This window comes from Aegilops tauschii, chromosome 4 (genome assembly GCF_002575655.3).
Source record: "Aegilops tauschii subsp. strangulata cultivar AL8/78 chromosome 4, Aet v6.0, whole genome shotgun sequence".
NCBI classification, from domain to species: Eukaryota; Viridiplantae; Streptophyta; class Magnoliopsida; order Poales; family Poaceae; genus Aegilops; species Aegilops tauschii.
In genome coordinates, this window is record NC_053038.3 from 152,292,215 (window position 1) to 152,315,890 (window position 23,676).

Below are 23,676 nucleotides of genomic sequence, written 5' to 3' on the forward strand. Positions count from 1 at the left end.
GCATGCTTCTTGTATGACCAAGAGAAAGACAATGTAGATCACATCCTCCTAAACTGTGTTTACTTTCGGCAGGTTTGGTATCTAGTTTTCAGCAAGAGGAGAATCAACCTGGGGCTCATCCCTACAGCAACTGACCACATCCAACCTTGGTGGCTTGCTGCTAGAAAACAGGTGACCAAACAACTCAGGAAAGGTTTCGACGCAATGGTCATGCTAATTTGCTGGAATCTGTGGAAGCAAAGGACCGCTCGGGTGTTTGGCAATCGAACATCAATTTGTACCACCGTGGATCTCGTAGCAATCATCGAAGAGGAAATGCGGCTATGGACGCTAGTCGGATGGAGAGGAGCAGCTGATTTTAGCATATAGAGTATAGTAGAGGAGTAGGAGTGGGTTCATTTGGAATTCCGTTGCCTGCTACTAGTCTGTAGTATCCTGGCTAACAAACCTTGTAAAAATTCTTCTCTCTTTTATAAAGCTAAGGTATGTGATTTGCATACTCTCGAAAAAAAGATGAATGCTCCAAGAGCCCACCCGTCATTGGGCACCCGAACTTACCGCGCGGTGAAAACGACCAGTGAAACGAGCAGCGAACATCCAACGTTTCAGACAAAGCCAAAGATTGGATTGACCTGGATCGAAGGTTGGGAATGCATGGCGTCGAGGGAGTGCTCGGAGGCCGAGTTGGCTAGGGTCCTTATTGGTTTAAATATATATGCATTAATTAGATAAGAGATATTGTGATATCCCATGATATCCGTGATATCCATGTCCCAACATGGAACAACCTGCAACTCCACCTGCAACTAGCAACGCTATAAGAGGGGCTGAGCAAAGCGGTAACATAGCCAAACAACGGTTTGCTAGGATGATGGAAAAGGTTAGAGGCTATCATGGCAATTTGGGAGGCTTGATAAACAAGTGGTAGGTAGCGCGACATAGCGATATCATCGAGACAACTAGCATACCAAAGATAGTAGTGAGATCCAAGGTGACGGTCATCTTGCCTGAAATCCCGCTAGGAAGAAGACCGAATCCATGAAATAGACGAACGGGCGTAGTCGAACGAATCCTCACAATCGCAACGTAACCGGAACTATTGAGAAGAAGCACAACCGGAAAGAAGGAAACAACATGGTAAACAACCAAGCATTAACATGGCATGATGCACAACCAAGTATGATGCATGTCCGGTTTAATGAAACATGTCATGGCAAGGCAAAGTGCAACAAACAAAATTACAAGTTAAGTGGAGCTCAATATGCAACGAGTTGCATATTGAAGAAACACCATATGCAAGTATTTAGTTCGCTCTCATTTATGCTACTCATCAATATTAAATGTTATTAAACATGGCAAGAGATGAAGCATAAGTAAACTAACTATTTAGGCAAGTTTAAATGAGGTCGGAAATACAAACAACAATTCCGGAAAATCCCCATATGCATATTTTGAATTTGGTACTGTTCTGCCCTAAACCATATTTTAATGTTATTAAACTAGAAAATAAAGTGCACCAAGTTAATCTATTCATTTTTCTACCCCATTTACATATAAAGAACATTTAATTTGGAGCTACGGTTATTTAGTTATTAAATAAATCATTTTAGCATGACATTTATGCAAATTAATGCAAACAACAAGTTAACCAATTTTAACATGGATGAAAGCAGCATATTATGAAACTAGATGAAATTCTAAGCATTTTACATATATAAAATATTTTAATCCGATGCACGGTTGTTGAGTTATTATATGCATGAACATGAAGGGCATTTCTGTAAAACTGGCAACTCTGGATAAATAGCTAAATTCGCATAACTGGCAAAAACATGATACGGGCTGCATATGTTCTCACCATGGGCCTTGCCTAGTTGGGAAGCAGTGGCCGTGGGCTGGCTGAGACGGCTCGGGCTGCTAGGCGCGCAGCTGGGCCGGCTGCTGGGCTCGATCGGAAGGGTCAACGCGGTTTCGGGCGTCGCTCGAGGAGGTCGAGACGCCAGTGAACAGAGGAGGCAGGGCGCTCGTGTTCTGACGAAGCAGAGGGATGCAGCGGCTCGATGCAGAGGCTCGGCGGCAGCGGGACTTGCAGCGGCGGTGGCGGAACTTGGCACGGCGACTCGGGCGATAGGGACGGCGCGAAGGAAGGCGACGGATTGGCGAAGCAGGGGAGGTCCGGCGAGGGAACGGTGCCCGACGGCGCGGTTTGTAGGCAGCGGGGAAGGGCTCGGACGAGCGGAACTTTGCGAGGCGAAGGGACTTGACGGATCCAGGCGGAGGCGGCGCTCGACGGCAAAGGCTGGAGGCCGAAGCAGGAGAGACCGCGATGCAGAGGACGCGGGCGACCTAGTCGGCGCGCTCCTGCTCCTGCAGGTTGCAGCGGTCAGTGAGGCAAACGGATCCGAGGAAGGAAGAGTGCAAGGAGGAGAGGGAGGGACGCGTCGGCGACCTTCTTAGGTGACGACGACGACTGGGTCCGGCCGGGCACGAAGTTGTGGTCATCGTTCTTGATGCGGCAGAGGAAGCTGGAGCGAGTCCCGGCGAGGAAGATGGTGGAGGCCGAGCGCGTGGGAGGAGTGGATCTCGGGCAGGTGAGAAAGGCGCGAGGAGGCAGGGAGCTCGGGTGCTGTTGCAGTCACAAGAGGAAGCAGAGGGGGTCGCATCCCCGGCGAGGTGGTCGGGGAGGCCCTCGGGTGCGAGGTGGAGGGCGAGGGGATTTGGATCAGGACGCAGACACTGATTGGACAGGGATGGATCCCGAGGTGGGAGATGAGCGCGGCGGCGGCAGCAGGGACAAATCCCTAGATTTTAGGGCTTGTCTAGAAATGGATTAGGGGTGGACTATATATATGGAAAGGGGAGGGTTTGGACCCTCTGATTTACATCGGACGGTCGAGATAAAAAGGTTAAGATAGATCAAATAATAAACCGAAGATATTAGAGGGATGTTTGGAGATGATCCGAATCCAACGGTAATGATTGAATGGGTCGGGTTCGGGGAAGTTTCGGACACGCGCAAGGGGTCTGAGAGAGGTTGACAAGGACAAAGAGGCCTGACAAAAGGTCAACGGAGACAAAGAGAGAAGCGGCAACCATGAACGACTACGAGTTTTATGAAAACATGCGAATGCAATGCGCATGATGACATGATGAATGCAACAAACAAATGAAACACACGGCAACAACAAAATAACTGGAAGGCTTCTGAAGCGTCGGTCTCAGGTTGTTACAACTCTCCTCCACTTATAAGAGATCTCGGCCCGAGATCTAAGGATGGCACTGGAGAAAAGCAAAAGAGGAAGAGGTAAAACAAAGTTGCTTATTTGACAAACGAGTGAAACCACGAGCCTTGGGTGGTTGAACAAATTGAAAGGAAGAATACAATGGAGATGAATGGGATTGCAAACACCCGGTTAGCAAAGAGGAACAAGGAATACGACAAGAACCAAGAGCTCATGGAACAAGATAGACTTTGAAACCACTCCGGTTAAAATTAGTTGGACAAGGAATAAGAATACAAGAATTCGGGCAACACTCCGGTTGAAAAGAGACACAAGACTTGATAAGATGAAAGAACTTGAATGAGAACACAACACTCTGGTTAAATGGATAAGCAGGGAAAGAACATGATGTTGACAAAACGAGATGATGGTTCAAAGATAGTAACATCACCATGCCTCCGGAACAAAAGAATGGAAGCTATATCATTAGAAAAGAACGGAGGAGAAAATGACAACTCCTGCCAAAATTGAATTTGAAAGAGCATCCTTGCGAAGAGGAGTTGAAAGGAGTTGTTGGATAATCAACAATGAAAAGATATACTCCTCGTGGACTTATGAAAAAATCTCAAAACTAGAGGTGCAATTCTGCCACTAACGAAAACAATTGCTTGTTTCAGAAGAACAAGAGATGAAAAACTCCTTTTACCGAGAGAATAGGGGGAAACTTGGATTATAGGCACCACAATTAGCAACATTCCTTAGGGAAGGCTTTAGGTGAAATCTTTACCAAGATAACTCCACAAAGAAATTGATGGATTTAAAATATCTCACTCTTGCTAATTTGTGAATCATGGGACACGAACGAAAATTGTCAAGAATGATATAACACCATCTCAAAAGATAAGGTAGAAAGAATTGTACTTCAGAATGCAAGAATGCTTGAGCTCCAACAAGAATTTTGAAGTACACTCCAAGAATGAATTAAATCCTTGATGAACCACCATGTAGAGCCTTCGTGAGAACTCCGGTAATAAAAAGGATGATGAGAAAGAAGTGAAGGATGAAAAGACTAAGATTGAAGCCTTGTAATTTAGATGAAGCTTCGTGCTGATATGACCATGAAGCGTTGCAACTCCGGAAAGAAATATGAATCACTTGGAATAGAGAATTTACTCATCATGAACAAACTCCGGAAGAAGGGATTAAATCACTTGGATGAAACAAGAATAAGAATTATGTTATGCGTTTCCTTCATCAATTTAAATTGATGACAAGCAACGGATTTGGCATACTACTTATTCTCGTTGAAAGGGATTGGAGATAGATATAGCGCAACTCACGGACCACCGGTAGGATTATGAGAGAACAAGTCAATTGATATGATAACAAGAGAAGACGAATCTTGAATGGACCACCGTAAGACTTTGAAAACGAACAAAGAAAAGAGAACGAGACACCGGGAAAATTAGCAAACGAATTAAGATACTTGAGGGAATTCAGATACGAGAGAACGAAGAGATCATGAACTGATTAGAGAATACTCGGACGATGCACCAGAACAATTGGGGATTGAGAGCTGAACGTTGAGAACGAATAAATCTGAAATGTTGGCCTTCGTAGGAATAAAATGGAAACTCATGAAATGCTTCGGATGGGTATGAAAAGAATTCTCACGATTGGAAATGATTTGAGAGGATGGCATCAAGCTAGACCCATGAATCTTCAAGAGAAAAAACAAGATTTAGAGGAAAAACTCTTCTTCTGTCTTCAAAGCTGGGAATGACGACGAGAAACACCACCATGAATTGTCGAGGCACTCCGGAATGAAGAATAGAAAGGTTGAACCAACGATGAAAATGATTTGAAAGCGATCTTGGAGGATACATTTGACTGATGAGAAATCATTCTTATGTCAAACTTTAAAAGAATTTGAGAATCGCTCCGGATAAATTAGAAGAGTCAGGTAAGATCATGGGAAAAGACCTGTGGGTTAGGGGCCACTCAAAAGAAAACACCGTTGAATGATTTTAAAAGAGAGATTGCACCAGTTGAATTAAATAGCTCGAATGAGGTAACAACCTCGAAATAGCCTTGAACGGAATAAGAATGGAAACATTAATCTTCTGAGATATCTTCTACACTCCGGATATGGACAGAGAGGTGAATAAATAAGATAGCCTTGGATAATAAATTCCAACATGAGAAAACATTTGAAAGAAGGAAAGGGATATGATCAACACCGAAAGCTTGCATTGAATCATCGGGGAAGAAAAGAGAACGAAGAATGATGCACTTATAGCTCCTGAGAAATCACCGGCTAAGAACATTGAAGGAAAAGAATGAAGAGACTTCACATGAATAAAATGGATACTTGATTGAGATATCTGAGTACTTGAAGAAAAAGGGTGGGATGGTGGAAAAAATAAAGGCAACTTGGGACGGACGAAATGGCCACCATTGAGAAAACTGAGAATTGATCTTGCGAATTTGGAAGGTGTCGGCTTAACTTGAAGAGAATCTCGTCGGTTGGAAAAGAATTGGCATGACCATTCTGCATGATCAAAAGGATTAATATTCCCATAGAAATATGATAACACCGCTTAAGAAAGGTATGGAATCAACACTTGACTTCGAAGCAACTCGAATACCACAAATAAAACAAAACAAAGGATTGGCTTGCAGAATAAGACGGAACAAACATATGATAGACCCTATATCGTATCATGTGTATGTTGGAAGGATATCCTACGTGATACTTGAATTCCCACCTATCAACTGCCGACATTTTATGGTTATGCAATCTGGTGTTGGGGATACAGGGAGGCACAAATATCTCACGCAACTAACAAGCCCTACGCTCCAACTGTATCCATCCGCCAACACATAACCAAGAAAACCTCGGAAATCGTGTACCTCAAACCTTCGAAAACATCCGATATACTAGATGTGGCAATACATCTGATCACTCTTCCCAGTACTGGGTGCCGCCAAACTACTCTCACCACAAAGAGTATAGAAGCGTTTTCGATGTCGGCGACCTCTGGTATTTCGGAACTGAAATGATAAGCACTGTGACAAAAACACCTTGGAGCTCAATTCCCCGGGACACTGCCACAACCCCTAAATGTCAGGAGGCACCAAGAAAGAATTCCCGTCACAATGATATCGCAACGATCCAACAATACCCGCGTGATCCTAAAAAAATTGAGTGAAAAAGAGGAGAGTGAAGTCAAAACATCTACGTCAGGAGTCCTCACCAGAGCGACGAAGGGGATAAGGAGTAAAAAGAATTCCTACTCTCTGATATAACTAGACTAAAAATAGTTTTCTTCTAGACTCAACAACGACAGCGGTTCGATCAATCAAGGGGGCTCCTAAGGTCGGTAAGGCTCTGATACCAACTTGTAGCGCCCAAGATGCGATTCTATCCCAATCACGTGATGAATTCATGATCGGGGCACAATTGCATTTCGAGCGCATAGCAAGGTGGATATCATTACAACATACCATGTACTGAATAGATGAGAATATAAGATAAAAGCTTACACTCGCCACAAGCTACAACATGAATACAACATTACATCGATACATAGCAACCATCATACAGAAGAGCAGGATCCGACTACGGATGAAATCAAACGAAAAAGAAGAACGACATCCACCCTGCTAATCCCAGGTTCCCCGACCCGGAACCTATCCCTTGATCGAAGAAGAAGAGGAACTCCAAAAGCAACCAAGCATTGCTCTCATGTCAGTTCATCACATTACCTGTAACTCCAACTGTTGTTATAGTAATCTGTGAGCCACGAGGACTCAGCAATCCCATTACCATGGGTATCAAGACTAGCAAAGCTTAATGGGTATGGAATGGATAAGTGGTGATGTTGCAGCAAGCGGCTAAGCATTATATGGTGGCTAACTTACGATTACAAGAGTAAGATGAGAATCTACACAAACAGTCGCAAACTAGTAATGATCAAGAAGTGATCCTGAACTACTTACGTTCAAACATAACCCAACCGTGTTCTCTTCTCGAATGCACCCGAAAAGAGACAGTCATGATTACGCACGCGGTTGGTGTATTTTAGTTGAGTTTACTTCAAGTCCACTACAACGGGATATTAACAAATTCCCATCTGCCACATAACCGTGGGCACAACTCTCGAAAGTTTAAACCCTGCAGGGGTGTCCCAACTTAGCCCATGACAAGCTCATGATCCGTGGAGACAATCCTCCATCTCGGGACCCTCCGATCAGACTCGGAATCCCGGTGCACAAGACATTTCGATAATGGTAAAACAAGTCCAGCAAGACCTCCCGACGTGCTGACACCCTGATAGTAGCCGCACGTATCTCGTCTCAGGCCACGATCGGATTGGCTAAGTTTCCGGCTGGCACACCCGTTGGTGGCCCCGACTACTGCCATTTTGGACCAACACTCATGAGGACCACTGGCCCAGGGGGGGGTTGATTAAGTCCTCCGGGTCCGAAAAGTCCATATGCAAGTTTTAGTTGTTATTAGGCAAATGGTAAAACCAAGGTTGGGCCTTGCTTGAAGAGTTTTATTCAAAGTGAACTATCAAGAGGGGCCTAGAAACCCTCACGGTGTTAGGGACGCAAAATCAAGGAACATAACACTGGTATGACGGAAAGTAGGGCGGCAAGAGTGGAACAAAACACCAGGAAAAAGGCCGAGCCTTCCACCCTTTACCAAGTATATATATATGCATTAATTAGATAAGAGATATTGTGATATCCATGATATCCATGTCCCAACATGGAACAACCTGCAACTCCACCTGCAACTAGCAACACTATAAGAGGGGCTGAGCAAAGCGGTAACATAGCCAAACAACGGTTTGCTAGGATGGTGGAAAAGGTTCGAGGCTATCATGGCAATTTGGGAGGCTTGATAAACAAGTGGTAGGTAGCGCGACATAGCGATATCATCGAGACAACTAGCATAGCAAAGATAGTAGTGAGATCCAAGGTGACGGTCATCTTGCCTGAAATCCCGCTAGGAAGAAGACCGAATCCATGAAGTAGACAAATGGGCGTAGTCGAACGAATCCTCACAATCGCAAAGTAACCGGGACTATTGAGAAGAAGCACAACCGGAAAGAAGGAAACAACATGGTAAACAACCAAGCATTAACATGGCATGATGCACAACCAAGTATGATGCATGTCCGGTTTAATGAAACATGGCATGGCAAGGCAAAGTGCAACAAACAAAATTACAAGTTAAGTGGAGCTCAATATGCAACGAGTTGCATATTGAAGAAACACCACATGCAAGTATTTAGTTCACTCTCGTTTATGCTACTCATCAATATTAAATGTTATTAAACATGGCAAGAGATGAAGCATAAGTAAACTAACTATTTAGGCAAGTTTAAATGAGGCCGGAAATAACAAACAACAATTCCGGAAAATCCCCATATGCATATTTTGAATTTGGTACTGTTCTGCCCTAAACCATATTTTAATGTTATTAAACTGGAAAATAAAGTGCACCAAGTTAATCTATTCATTTTTCTACCCCATTTACATATAAAGAACATTTAATTTGGAGCTACGGTTATTTAGTTATTAAATAAATCATTTTAGCATGACATTTATGCAAATTAATGCAAACAGCAAGTTAATCAATTTTAACATGGATGAAAGCAGCATATTATGAAAGTAGATGAAATTCTAAGCATTTTACATATATAAAACATTTTAATCCGATGCACGGTTGTTGAGTTATTATATGCATGAACATGAAGGGCATTTCTGTAAAACTGGCAACTCTGGATAAATAGCTAAATTCGCAGAACTGGAAAAAAACATGATACGGGCTGCATATGTTCTCACCATGGGCCTTGCCCAGTTGGGAAGCAGTGGCCGTGGGCTGGCTGAGACGGCTCGGGCTGCTAGGCGCGCAGCTGGGCCGGCTGCTGGGCTCGATCGGAAGGGTCAACGCGGCTTCGGACGTCGCTCGAGGAGGTCGAGACGCCAGTGAACAGAGGACGCATGGCGCTCGTGTTCTGACGAAGCAGAGGGATGCAGCGGCTCGATGCAGAGGCTCAGCGGCAGCGGGACTTGCAGCGGCAGCGGCGGAACTTGGCACGACGACTCAGGCGACAGGGACGACGCGAAGGAAGGCGACAACTTGGCGAAGCAGGGGAGGTCCAGCGAGGGAACGGTGCCCGACGGCGCGGCTTGCAGGCAGCGAGGAAGGGCTCGGACGAGCGGAACTTGGCGAGGCGAAGGGACTTGACGGATCCAGGCGGAGGCGGCGCTCGATGGCAAAGGCTGGAGGCCGAAGCAGGAGAGACCGCGATGCAGAGGACGCGGGCGACCTAGTTGGCACGCTCCTGCTCCTGCAGGTTGCAGCGGTCAGCGAGGCAAACAGATCTGAGGAAGGAAGAGTGCAAGGAGGAGAGGGAGGGACGCGTCGGCGACCTGCTTAGGTGACGACGACGGCTGGGTCCGGCCGGGCACGAAGTTGTGGTCGTCGTTCTTTATGCGGCAGAGGAAGCTGGTGCGAGTCCCGGCGAGGAAGATGGTGGAGGTCGAGCACATGGGAGGAGTGGATCTCGGGCAGGTGAGGAAGGCGCGAGGAGGCAGGGAGCTCGGGTGCTATTGCGGTCGCAAGAGGAAGCAGAGGAGGTCGCATCCCCGGCGATGTGGTCGGGGAGGCCCTCGGGCGTGAGGTGGAGGGCAAGGGGATTTGTATCAAGACGCAGACACTGATTGGACGGGGATGGATCCCGAGGTGGGAGATGAGTGCGGCGGCGGCGGCGGCAGGGACAAATCCCTAGATTTTAGGGCTTGTCTAGAAATGGACTAGGGGTGGGATATATATATGAAACTGGGAGGGTTCGGACCCTCTGATTTACATCGGACGGTCGAGATAAAATGGTTAAGAGAGATTAAATAATAAACCGAAGCTATTAGAGGGATGTTTGAAGATGATCCGAATCCAACGGTGATGATTGAACGGGTCGGGTTCGGGGAAGTTTCGGACACGCGCAAGGGGTCTGAGAGAGGTTGACAAGGACAAAGAGGCCTGACAAAAGGTCAACAGAGACAAAGAGAGAAGTGGCAACCATGAACGACTACGAGTTTTATGAAAACATGCAGATGCAAATGCGCATGATGACATGATGAATGCAACAAAGAAATGAAACACACGGCAACAACAAAATAACTGGAAGGCTTCTGAAGCGTCAGTCTCGGGTCGTTACATCTGAGGCCTCTGCAAATGGCACCGAGGGTACTGCTCTGGTGTAATGGACGGTTCCATCATTGGAGCAGCTCCGGTGAGGTGTACGGAGGAGAGGCTGAAGCAGGACAAGACATACAATGTTAATCTGAAGTGGGACTCTACTATCATCTGCAATTGATGATGTAAAATACATCACCAAAAATGATGAGGACATCAATACCATTGTTACACCCACAGCCCCTGCTGCTATACATACTGGACCAATTACTAGAGCTCGCGCACGCCAATTGAATTACCAGGTACTTTCGTTTCTTGGTAATGATTCTAATGTTCATGAGAATATGATGCTGCCTAAATTGGATACATTTGTTTTGCTTACAAATGAAGGGCCTGGCATGGATAAGAGGGATGAACACTGGAGCAACACCAAGCAGGGAGATGATGGCATGCGCAAGGGGATCAAGAACAGAGTTACAAGTGATGATTTCAGGACTTTGAAGCCACCATAAGGAGTGCATGAAGCCTTGGACGAAATATACAAGATGTCACTTCATAAATTTCGTCCAGAGGCTATTCTAGGTGCTGCGTCACCTTATTATTGGGCCAGGCCCATGTATTTTCGAAATACTTAAGTATAGGCTGTTTTTAGAGTCTGTATGTGTGGGGAAACAAGAGTTAGGGTTGGTTTCGGACCTCTCCTCCAAGGGCCACGAAATTCCCTCCTCTTCCTCCGTATATACAGCCCTTAGGGCGTCGTTTAGACTTTGGGTTTTGTTTAGATTAAAGTTCGCCATAGCTGCAACTTCGCGTACTTCATTCGTGTTCAACGACCAGACAAAGCCGTCACAGAACCCCACCTTGATCAATAAAGCTTTCCTCTTATATTCGCAATATCCAGATTGCAATCTTAGTTTCTTTCTTGTTCTTTGTTTGCCTGCAGGAAACAGACCTTCGTGGTCAGGTTGATTGTGCTCCGGCGTGGTCAATAACCTCTCGGAGTTGGTTTAGCGATTGCTAAGGCGCGACGTCCTCGCATATTCGTAGTCGGATCGTCAAAGTCGACTTCCACCAAAACGATAGCCAAAATCTCATTGAAAGATGGGACACCTTTGCTTCTATCAAGTGGTATCAGATTTCCAGGTTGCTCGGTGAGATTTTCCAGTTTATCGTAGTTTAGATCGAGTCTGTTCTTCATACCTATAGTCCACGAAAAAAGCCAAAAAAAATTAGGGTTAGTTCATCCTATCCGAACCAATCTGAGCCTTTGCATAATCTTTTCTGTATTTGCTTTGTTGAATTTGCGGTTGCATCGTCGTGTCAAGTTGGTGGCCTTAGCGTCTAGTCCTTTATAGTTTCGAGTTCTGTTCACAGGTTGTCACGTCGCCGCTGCCATATATCACCACCGCATCATCATCATCGCTGCTGCCATATACCACCACCACACCAACTTCATCGTCGCTGCCATATACCACCACCACATATTCACCACCAATCCGAGTCCATATACGCCACCACATATCCGCCGTCATCTCCGCCACCAGTCCGAGTTCCACCAGATTCATCTCCGCCACCAGTCCGAGTTCCACCAGATTCATCTCCGCCACCAGTCCTAGTCCGAGTTCAGTATTTGTTGCTTTGTTTTCGAGTTCCAGATCATGCGATACTTTGAGTCGTGACCAAGTCGGACTCCCCAATTTCTGTGCTACCCGCAGAAGAAAAATAGCTCCAGTTTAAAAAAAACTAAGTCTGGAAAATTCTGGCTAGGCAGTTTTTAGACCATTTGTAGACTTTTTCGAAAAAAATGTGTTGCGGAGCAAAAAAAAGAGGAAAAAAGTGCAAAAAAAGTGAAAAAAGGAAAAAAAATCAGAGCGTGCTCCTCCCTTATTTACGTGCAGCGCCGTGATTTTGTTAGTGTTCTAGGCTCGCGTCTCTAGCACCGTCTAGCCTAGGACCAACACAGTACCGTCGTTGAGCGTTTATTCAACTTTGCATCTCTGAATTGATTATTGCTGACCCTTTTTTTGCTACCATATTATAAGCCTTCCCAGATCCACATACATCTACATCGTGTGTTTAACTCTCCTGGTAATCGCTCTATCCAAGCTTTGAGAGTTTTGACTACATCGGTTGCCGATCACCGCCTGCTGCTGGGTAAGAACTGGTAAGAATTTGAGATTTGCTTGACGGATTTGTGACACCCACCACCACCGCCACTTGTTAGTAGTCTGTAGGATCCTATTCTTGTGTGTTTCTATTGCTGCTAACCATGCTAGGATCACAAGCCGACGAGATTGACTGGGAGAACTTAACGAACAAGGAGCTTCATGATAAGTTTCAGCAAATGATGACTGAACAGGTGCAAGATGTGCTGAACAATTTTGAAGAGGCCATGGAGAAGATCACTGGCCTTGAGAAGACGTTTGAAACAAAGCTCGATAACAGATTTAATGAACTGCTTGCGCGTCTTCCACCACCGGCTGCACCTGCCGCACCTCTGCAACAACAACAACAACAACAACAACAACAGCAACAACAACTACCTCCACGTCGCGAAACAGCCCTCCGCCGAGCGAGCCGTGTCCTTCTTCAGCCTGGCCAAACTGTTGGTGCTGCTGTTGATACTTCTGTGGCTCCTGCTGCTGATGCGGAGGATGATTATGCGGGAGATTACGAGGATGAGGTTGATCAAAATCAGAACTACGTGCAACCACCAGCACCACAACCACCAGGTCGTCCACATGCAAATAATCACAATGGTAGGGCTCTCCCTTAGGTACGAGATCATGACCATCTTCCTAAACTGAAATTGAATATTCCACCATTTGAGGGTAGATATGTTCCTGATATATATCTTACTTGGGAGTTAGAAACTGAACAACGATTTACATGTTTACAATATCCTGAGGAGAGATGTGTTCCTGCTGCTGTTTGTGCTTTCACTAGCTTTGCATGTGTTTGGTGGTCTGAACATTGTAGATTATATCCTATTCCTGCTACTTGGGCTGCTTTGAAAACTGCTATGCGTACTCGTTGGGTTCCACCATATTATCAATGTGAATTAATTCAAAAATTGCAGCGTTTAAGACAAGGAAAAAATTATGTAGAAGAATATTATCAGGAATTACAAACTAGCATGATTAGATGTGGTATTGTTGAGGAGAATGAAGCTATGCTTGCGCGTTTTATGGTGGATTAAATAGAGAGATTCAGACCATTCTAGAGTATAAGGGGTATAATAATATCACTCGTTTATTCCATCTTGCTTGTAAAGCTGAACGTGAAGTGCAAGATCGACAAGCATTGGCGCGAACTAACTTTTCTGCAGGTCGATCTTCATCATGGACACCACATGCATCCTCTACTTCCACTGCACCAACACCTCCATCAGGTGCCACTTCCAGCCGTGATACAAGAAAGCAGGCACAACCACCACTATCTGCCAAGAGCACACCTGTCGGGGCTGCGCAGAGCTCTTCTTCTTCCATGGCATCAACAGGGCACACAAGTGATATTATTTGTCGTTGTTGTAAGGGAAGATGACATTTTGCGAGATAATGCAAATCTCAGCGTGTGATGATTGCTACTGAGGATGATGGGTATGAGTCCGCCAGTGACTATGATGAGGAGACTTTGGCTCTTATTACACATGAGGAACACGGTGGAGATGATTCTGATCACGAGACGCAATACATGGCTGCTGAAGATGCTGACAGGTATGAATGTTTAGTTGTTCAACGTGTTTTGAGTGTGCAGGTTACACAAGCTGAGCAAAATCAGAGGCATAATTTGTTCCATACAAAGGGAGTTGTGAAGGAACGTTCTGTTCGCATCATCATAGATGGAGGGAGCTGCAACAACTTGGCTAGCATGGAGATGGTGGAGAAGCTATCTCTCACCACAAGACTACATCCACATCCTTACTACATCCAATGGTTCAACAACAGCGGCAAGGTTAAGGTAACACGTACTGTTCGTGTGCATTTTAGTATCTCTACATATGCTGATTATGTTGATTGTGATGTGGTACCTATGCAAGCATGTTCCTTATTACTTGGTAGACCATGGCAATTTGATAAAAATTCTGTACACCATGGTAGAAACAATCGGTATACTCTTGTTCATAAGGACAAAAATATTACTTTGCTTCCTATGACTCCCGATTCCATTTTGAAAGATGATATTAATAGAGCTAATAAAGCAAAACAGGAGCAAAATAAGAGTGAAAATCAGATTGTGGCAAAAGAATTTGAGCAACAAATGAAGCCTAATAATAAACCATCTAGTGTTGCTTCTGAAATTAAATTGAAAAGTGCATGTTTACTTGCCACCAAATCTGATATTGATGATCTAGATTTTAGCAAATCTGTTTGCTATGCTTTTGTGTGCAAAGAGGCATTATTTTCATTCGAGGACATGCCTTCCTCTTTGCCTCCTGCTGTCACTAACATTTTGCAGGAGTTCGCTTACGTCTTTCCACGAGACGTGCCACCGGGATTACCACCTATTCGAGGGATTGAGCATCAAATTGACTTAATTCCCGGTGCATCATTACCCAACCGTGCACCATACCGTACCAATCCAGAGGAGACGAAGGAGATTATGCGTCAAGTACAAGAGCTGCTCGACAAAGGTTATATACGTGAATCCCTTAGTCCTTGTGCTGTTCCTATCATTTTAGTGCCGAAAAAGGATGGTACGTCGCGTGTGTGCATTGATTGTAGAGGCATTAATAATATTAACCCTTTCAAAATGCCAAGGACACATATTGGCAAAAGATCAAGACTCTTCATTTCCATTTTAGTGATCCAATATCACATTGAGTCCATAGGAGATGAGATATTGCTTACTGGTCTACTTGCTCAATGTGCTTAGTGATATTGCTCCAAAACCCTCAACCACTTTCTCATTTCCACATTTGTCCAAAACCCAGTCAAACTCGGCCCCACCGATTTGATCTATCTGGCGCCACCGAGTTCTTTTGAGATAGCCACTGCCAGAATTCTAGACAATTCGATCACACCGATACAGATCTCGGTCTCACCGAGATGGCCTTGCAAACTCTCTGTTGCCTATTGTAATTACTAGTACAAATGCCCGTGCGTTGCACCGGGCGAAAAAAAAGGCACAACCTACTTCATAATCTATTAGGCACCATTTTTATATCCAATTTTAATAAACATCACTAATAAGGTAAACATGGAAATGTTATCGTCATCCTATTCCTAGGCTAGATGATATGCTTGATGAATTGAGTGGCTCTATAATATTCTCCAAAGTTGATTTGCGTAGTGGATACCATCAAATTCGTATGAAATTGGGAGATGAATGGAAAACAACATTTAAAACTAAGTTTGGATTATATGAGTGGTTAGTCATGCATTTTGGGTTAACTAATGCACCTAGTACTTTCATGAGATTAATGAACGAAGTTTTACGTGCTTTATTGGACGATTTGTGGTAGTTTACTTTGATGACATATTGATTTATAGCAAATCTTTGGAGGAACATTTGGAACATTTACGTGATGTTTTTATTGCTCTACGTGATGCACGTTTGTTTGGTAACCTTGGGAAGTGCACCTTTTGCACCGACCGAGTATCTTTTCTTGGCTATGTTGTTACTCCACAGGGGATTGAAGTTGATAAAGCCAAGATTGAAGCTATTGAGAGTTGGCCGCAGTCCAAAACGGTCACACAAGTGAGGAGTTTCCTTGGCCTCGCTGGTTTCTATAGGCGTTTTGTGAGAGATTTCAGCACCATTGCTGCACCTCTCAACGAGCTTACAAAGAAGGATGTGCCTTTTGTTTGGGGTACCGCACAGGAAGAAGCCTTCACGGTATTGAAAGATAAGTTGACACATGCTCCTTTACTCCAACTTCCTAATTTTAATATGACTTTTGAGCTTGAATGTGATGCTAGTGGAATTGGATTAGGAGGTGTGTTATTACAAGATGGCAAACCTGTTGCATACTTTTCTAAAAAATTGAGTGGGCCTAGTCTGAACTATTCTACTTATGATAAAGAATTATATGCTCTTGTTCGGACCTTAGAAACATGGCAACATTATTTATGGCCCAAGGAATTTGTTATACATGCTGATCATGAATCTTTGAAACACATTAAAAGTCAAGCAAAACTGAACCGTAGACATGCTAAATGGGTTGAATTCATTGAGACTTTCCCTTATGTCATTAAACACAAGAAGGGTAAAGAAAATGTTATTGCTGATGCATTGTCTCATCGTTATACTATGCTTTCACAACTTGACTTTAAAATATTTGGTTTGGAGACCATCAAAGATCAATATGTGCATGATGCTGAATTTAAAGATGTATTGCAGAATTGTAAGGAAGGGAGAACTTGGAGCAAGTTCATTCTTAACGATGGATTTGTGTTTTGTGCTAACAAGCTATGCATTCCAGCTAGCTCCGTTCGTCTTTTGTTGTTGCAGGAGGCGCATGGAGGAGGATTAATGGGGCACTTTGGCCTCAAGAAGATGGAGGATATACTTGCTACACATTTCTTTTGGCTAAAGATGAGACGGGATGTTGAGCGTTTTGTTGCTCGCTGCACTACATGTCAAAAAGCTAAGTCAGGTCTCAATCCTCATGGTTTATATATGCCTTTGCCTGTACCTAGTGTTCCTTGGGAGGATATATCTATGGACTTTGTTTTAGGTTTACCTCGAACAAAGAAGGGGAGAGATAGCATATTTGTTTCATGGATAGATTTTCGAAAATGGCACACTTTATACCATGTCATAAAAGTGATGATGCTGTTAATATTGCTGATTTGTTCTTTCAGGAAATTATTCGCTTGCATGGTGTGCCAAATACTATTGTTTCAGGTCGTGATACTAAATTCCTTAGCCACTTTTGGAGATGTTTATGGGCTAATTTGGGGACTAAACTGCTTTTTAGTACTACTTGTCACCCCCAAACTGATGGACAAACTGAAGTAGTCAATAGAACATTGTCTACTATGCTTAGGGTTGTTTTGAAGAATAATAAGAAAATGTGGGAAGAATGCTTGCCTCATATTGAATTTGCTTATAATCGTTCATTGCATTCTATTACTAAGATGTGCCCTTTTGAAATTGTGTATGGTTTCCTACCTCGTGCGCCTATTGATTTGTTGCCTCTTCCATCTTCGGAGAAGGTTAATTTTGATGCTAAAGAACGTGCTGAATTGATTTAAAAAATGCATGAGTTAACTAAGGAAAACATTGAGCGTATGAATGCTAAATATAAACTTGCTGGAGATAAGGGTAGAAAACATGTTGTGTTTGCACCTAGAGATCTTGTTTGGTTACATTTGCGTAAGGATAGATTTCCTAATTTGCGCAAATCAAAGCTAATGCCACATGCTGATGGTCCTTTTAAGGTGTTAGAGAAAATAAATGATAATGCATATAAACTTGAGCTGCCTGCAGATTTTGGGGTTAGTCCCACTTTTAACATTGCAGATTTGAAGCCTTATTTGGGTGAGGAAGATGAGCTTCCATCGAGGACGACTTCATTTCAAGAAGGGGAGGATGATGAGGACATCAATACCATTGTTACACCCACAACCCCTGCTGCTATACATACTGGACCAATTACTAGAGCTCGCGCACGCCAATTGAATTACCAGGTACTTTTGTTTCTTGGTAATGATTCTAATGTTCATGAGAATATGATGCTGCCTAAATTGGATACATTTGTTTTGCTTACAAATGAAGGGCCTGGCATGGATAAGAGGGATGAACACTGGAGCAAGACCAAGCAGGGAGATGATGGCATGCGCAAGGCGATCAAGAACGGAGTTACAAGTGATGATTTCAGGACTTTGAAGCCACCATAAGGAGTGCATGAAGCCTTGGACGAAATATACAAGATGCCACTTCATAAATTTCATCCAGAGGCTATTCTAGGTGCTGCGTCACCTTATTATTGGGCTAGGCCCATGTATTTTCGAAATACTTAGGTATAGGCTGTTTTTAGAGTCCGTATGTGTGGGGAAATAAGAGTTAGGGTTGGTTTCGGACCCCTCCTCCAAGGGCCACGAAATTCCCTCCTCTTCCTCCATATATATAGCCCTTAGGGTGTCGTTTAGACTTTGGGTTTTGTTTAGATTAAAGTTCGCCATAGCTGCAACTTCGCGTACTTCATTTGTGTTCAACAACCAAACAAAGGCGTCAGAGAACCCCACCTTGATCAATAAAGCTTTCCTCTTATATTCGCAATATCCAGATTGCAATCTTAGTTTCATGCTTGTTCTTCGTTTGCCTGCAGGAAACAGACCTTCGTGGTCAGGTTGATCGTGCTCCGGCGTGGTCAATAACCTCTCGGAGTTGGTTTACGATTGCTAAGGCGCGACGTCCTCGCACGTTTGTAGTCGGATCGTCAAAGTCGACTTCCACCAAAACGGTAGCCAAAATCTCATCGAAAGATGGGACACCTTTGCTTCTATCAAAAAAGTGCTAGATGTAAAACGCATCAGCCGCGCCACCGCCGCCCCGACAGATGCTGTAAATACTGTTCACTCTGAACTTAACTGAAGAAACTGAACTTTACAGTCGAAACTGAATTTTACTGTCGAAGCTGATTGAACTAGTAGTAGAGCATTGAAATGGATGTTTAGGGCGTTCGAGCACTAGTAGCAGAGAAGCGGTGATCTAAATCAGTAGACGCTCGAGCAGGGAATGCACTAGCAGAGAGCAAGTCGTGCAGCAGCACCGCGAGTGAGTGCTAAAGCAGCAACTCCTGTAGCTGCCGGAGGTCATGCAGCAGCAGCAGCGCGAGCGAGAGCAAGAGCACAATAGCAGCATGAACGAGAGCAAGAGCGGAGCAGCAGCGCGACCGACAGCAATAGCAGAGCAGAGCAGCAGCACGAACGAAAGTAAGAGCAGTGCAGCAGCATGACCGATAGCAAGAACAGAGGCGCTGCGCGAGCGAGAGCCGGAGCAGCAGTAGCAGCGGGAGCGAGAGCCGCAGCAGCCGCAGCTAATGCCGTTGTGGAAGTCACCGCCGAGGAAGCAACGACATGGGGGAGAGACACCATGGATGAAGTGGCCGGCGACGGCGCCGTCGATGGAGACCCGCCATGGCTGCTCGGTATCGAGCACTGGCAACCCCGTGAGATCGAATAAAAGATAAAATGCAGCGGTGAGTGCAGAACCTCCTTGGTGGCGAGGGTGATGCGGTTCCGGTGGGGCAAGTCAAGATGACGCTGTGGGGATGGAGGTGGCGTGATAGACGAGGCGAACGTTGGGGCAGCTCCTTGGAGGTGGAGGACGGGGCGGCTGATCCGGCGGCACGACGAGATTGACGAAGGATCCTCATCCGGTGCGGTGGATGAGGGACAGCGAGCTGTTGCGGTGGACGACGTCGTCAGGGAAGAGTCTTCGGCTGGGCGGCGGTCGGGAGGCCGACGGAGGAGCGTGGGGTTTCACCGGTTTTGGCGGCCTCGGTGTATGAATGGGGGGACGAAGGGGATGGTAGGGGGGAGCCATGGCTTAGGGACGCGCTTGTCCAAAATGTAGGGTAAGTTACTAGCGTACCCCCACCGGTTTTGACCACGCGACATCGAGTCGACATTTCTGGCTGAGGGGTAGAAGGGGGATTTCGCATCTCTGGGCTGCGGGACCGATTTCGGATGAGGAGGGAGTTTTCGCGCGCGTCGAAATTTCTGGATAACAAGGCGCGGCGCGGGTTAAAGAGGCGGGAGTTTCAAAGCAGATGAGACAAAAGATACTCGAGCTTGAAAATTTCAGGATAACAAGGCGCGGATTCCATATTCGGCAGAACAAACTTAACGTGTACAAAAAAACAATTCATACAAGACACAGGAGATTCATGTCCCCTTTTACTATATTGCTATAAATGCCATTGAAAAAACTACAAGAAAAATGTAAAAAAATTGGGAGAACAAGATTACCCTATACAATACCAAATCGATTCGCACTTTCCTCAACAACAACAAAAAACAAATCAATTCCCACCAAAAGAAAGAGTCATGTCCCTTTTTATATGATTACAAACGCGAGGATCTCGAATTTCAATTTTTTAATCCACATTATGTTGAATTCGAATATATCGTTAGGTGACCTTGCGGTTTATAATGGATGTAGTCCTACATTTTGATCTTCCATCATATATGAACATTTTACTCCACCATTTGAACATATATATTGTCATCTACCATATGGACTAAATTTGAGTCAATTTTCCTTATTTGAATACGATTGTTGTCAAGTTGTACCATCATTTAAATATTATCTCGATAACAAAAAACATGCATATAGCAGTAATCATATTTCACTATGAACTACATGTACCATACGATCTCCAATTCAAATATTTGTATCCATTTTATGTTGAATTCAAATCAGAGTACATTGGTCTAGGTAGCAAGATGTTCGGGATAATCGAAACCCTATTTTCATATGTAGAAGTTTTGGCTGAATTGGGACAAGTTTTGGTATAAGCTTCTTGCAAAACTGGATATTCTCTCAACAAGCCTCCTGGTTCCGAGAGGGAACGTGTCACCTCTACGTGCGAAACGATATACGCTGCCTCCCCCATGATTTTCTTTACAGAGGCAACATAGAACTATATGAGTGCCCTGTTAAATTTTGGAATTATTCCGGGTTCGTTTTGCCTTTTTTATACATTAATTGAGTTTCTGGACATTTAATGTGCATAATTCAAATTTGAACTGCAAGCCCATGCTCCGGTGCACCGAAGTTGGTTGAAAAATCACATGTGTGTCCTTGGGTGAATTTCTAGGTCCCATGCAAGAAATGAGAATGAAATTCAAACATCTGGGCGCCGTGACTCGGCCAAGAACATTGAGAAACCTGGTTTTTAAATTCCTGTAAATCTAAAACTCGCCTGGAAATCATGAAACTTGGCATGGTGTCATGTCATGGCACTAACATGCTGTGGTAAAAGTTTGGGCCGAATTGGAACAAGTTTTGGTATAAGCTTCTTGCAAACTGGAGCTTCTCTCAAGAAGGCTCGTGGTTCTGAGAGGGAACGTGTCACCTTTGAGTGCGAAATGATATACGCTGCCCCTCCCTAAGTTTCTTTACAGAGGCAACATAGAACTACATGAGTGCCCTGTTAAAATTTTGGAATTATTCCGGGTTCGTTTGGCCTTTTTTATACAAGAGTTTCTGGTCATTTAATGTGCATAATTCAAATTTGAACTACAAGCACATGCTCCCGTGCACCAAAGTTGGTTCAAAAATCACATGTGTGTCCTCGGGTGAATTTCCAGGTCCCATGCAAGAAATGGGAATGAAATTCAAACATATGGGCATCGTGGCTCGGCCGAGAACATTGAGAAACTTGGTTTTAAAATTCTTGTAAATCCAAAACATGCTTGAAAATCATGAAACTTGGCATGGTGTCATGTCATTGTACTACCATGTTGTGGCAAAAAAAATTGGCCGAATAGGAACAAGTTTTGGTATGAGCTTCTTGCAAACCGGAGCTTCTCTCAAGAAGGCTCGTGGTTCTGAGAGGGAACGTGTCACCTTTGTGTGCATAATTCAAATTTGAAATACAAGCACATGCTCCAGTGCACCAAAGTTGGTTGAAAAATCACATGTGTGTCCTCGGGTAAATTTCTAGGTCCCATGCAAGAAATGGGAATGAAATTCAAACATCTGGGCGTTGTGGCTCGGCCGCAAACATTGAGAAACTTCGTTTTTTGATTCTTGTAAATCCAAAACACGCATGAATATCATGAAACTTGGCTTGGTGTCATGACATGGCGTGGCTATGTCTCACTCGACTGAGATTTACGAGAGAAAAAAGGAAATCTGAAAAGAAAATTTTGCACGGATCTTGATGTAAGATCCGATGGACCTATATAGCATCTACTATGACTTATAGCAAGACGGTGTATATAAGGACGACGACAGTGGATAATAATTGTCTTACATAATTAGGAAGATAATTAAAAAAGCCACATGCGGCTACGCCCAAATACACAAGGGCAAAAGAAGAAGGAAGACAACGATCTGGCTCGCTGATCTCTACTTTCTAGATGCATTGCTGCAGGCCGCGGGAACTAGTCTCTGTGGCGAGCGGCAATGAGCTCTGTCGTGCCCTCAAGATGCAGCTTGAGAGCATCCACTGATTCCTCCACCAGCCTTTGGCGCTTGATGCGGAACATGTCATTCTCGTCCATAAGTTTATTGACGATGACGTTGGTCCTCTTCAACAAGGCACTGGTCTCCTCCTACTGCTCTGCACTTCGGACGATCTTCACCCTCAGCAGGTCGCGCTCGGCCCGGAGCCTCTCATTGCCCTCCCTTAATTGCCGGATGACGCCCGTAGCCTCTTCAAACGAGGCTTTCATGTCGTCCTGCAAACTCGCCCAACCGGAGATCTGATCCATGTGGCTATGGACGATCGCATGCATCCGCCTGTAAGAGTTGTCGCCTGCCCGCGAGACATTTTCCCAGGCCGCCCGGTGCGGAGGGACATCTCTCCTGCATTCGCGGCGCGGCGGGACATCTTTGCTGCTTCCGTGGCGTGGCCGGACCAGTCTATTGCATCGACGGCGCGGCGGGACCTCCATGCTGCTTTGGCGGAGCGGCTGGACCTCTGTGCTGCTACTTCCGCTTGGCCGGATAGGTCGGATGATTTCGCGGCGGACATCTCTCGTGCTTCCGCTTCCATGCTCGCCTCTCCCTGGTGGTAATCTCTCGACCCAGAACTCACGCTGGCCATGGAAGGCGCAAGGGAAGGATACTGAATGACTTGTTTGTTTTTGTGGATGAGGAGTTGAGGAGGAATGTGCAGTCATCTTGGCATAGTAGTATTTATAACCAAGTACTAATACGCTCCTAAGTGGAAACCGTTTAGGTTGTGATCGTGTGAATAGGTTTGCAATTAAATATAGCGTGGTAGTAATTTGGAATGTGACGAGATGCAAGCTCAAAATTTATTGACTGTTCTAGTTTCGAAGTGCGACACTATTCCCAGATATGTATCCGGTGGTGCCAGTTATTGCACGTACACTTCTTTTTCTACTACTGTGTACGTGCAATAGCTGGCACCGGCGGATACATATCTTACGGTTATTGGGGCGTTCGACAGGAATAGCCTCGTGGCGAGCTATAGAGTAGTCTTTTTTTTCAGACGCATTACACCTATCTCTCGGGACTTCTCGCATGCACCATCTCTAGCTCCCTAGGTTGATGCCACCCACATACACTTTTACTCTGAGTTTAGTACGTTATACA

The 23,676-nt window shown here is 44.7% G+C and overlaps 1 long non-coding RNA gene across 1 annotated transcript; it reads right to left on the minus strand.

Moving 5' to 3' along the window:
* Positions 1-879: 879 nt before the first annotated feature.
* Positions 880-2,817, minus strand: LOC141021248 (uncharacterized). The gene is made up of 3 exons (XR_012181654.1): positions 2,450-2,817; positions 1,859-2,367; positions 880-1,096 (listed from the first exon to the last, which is right to left on the minus strand). It is a non-coding gene; the product is annotated as an uncharacterized lncRNA (long non-coding RNA).
* Positions 2,818-23,676: the final 20,859 nt, after the last annotated feature.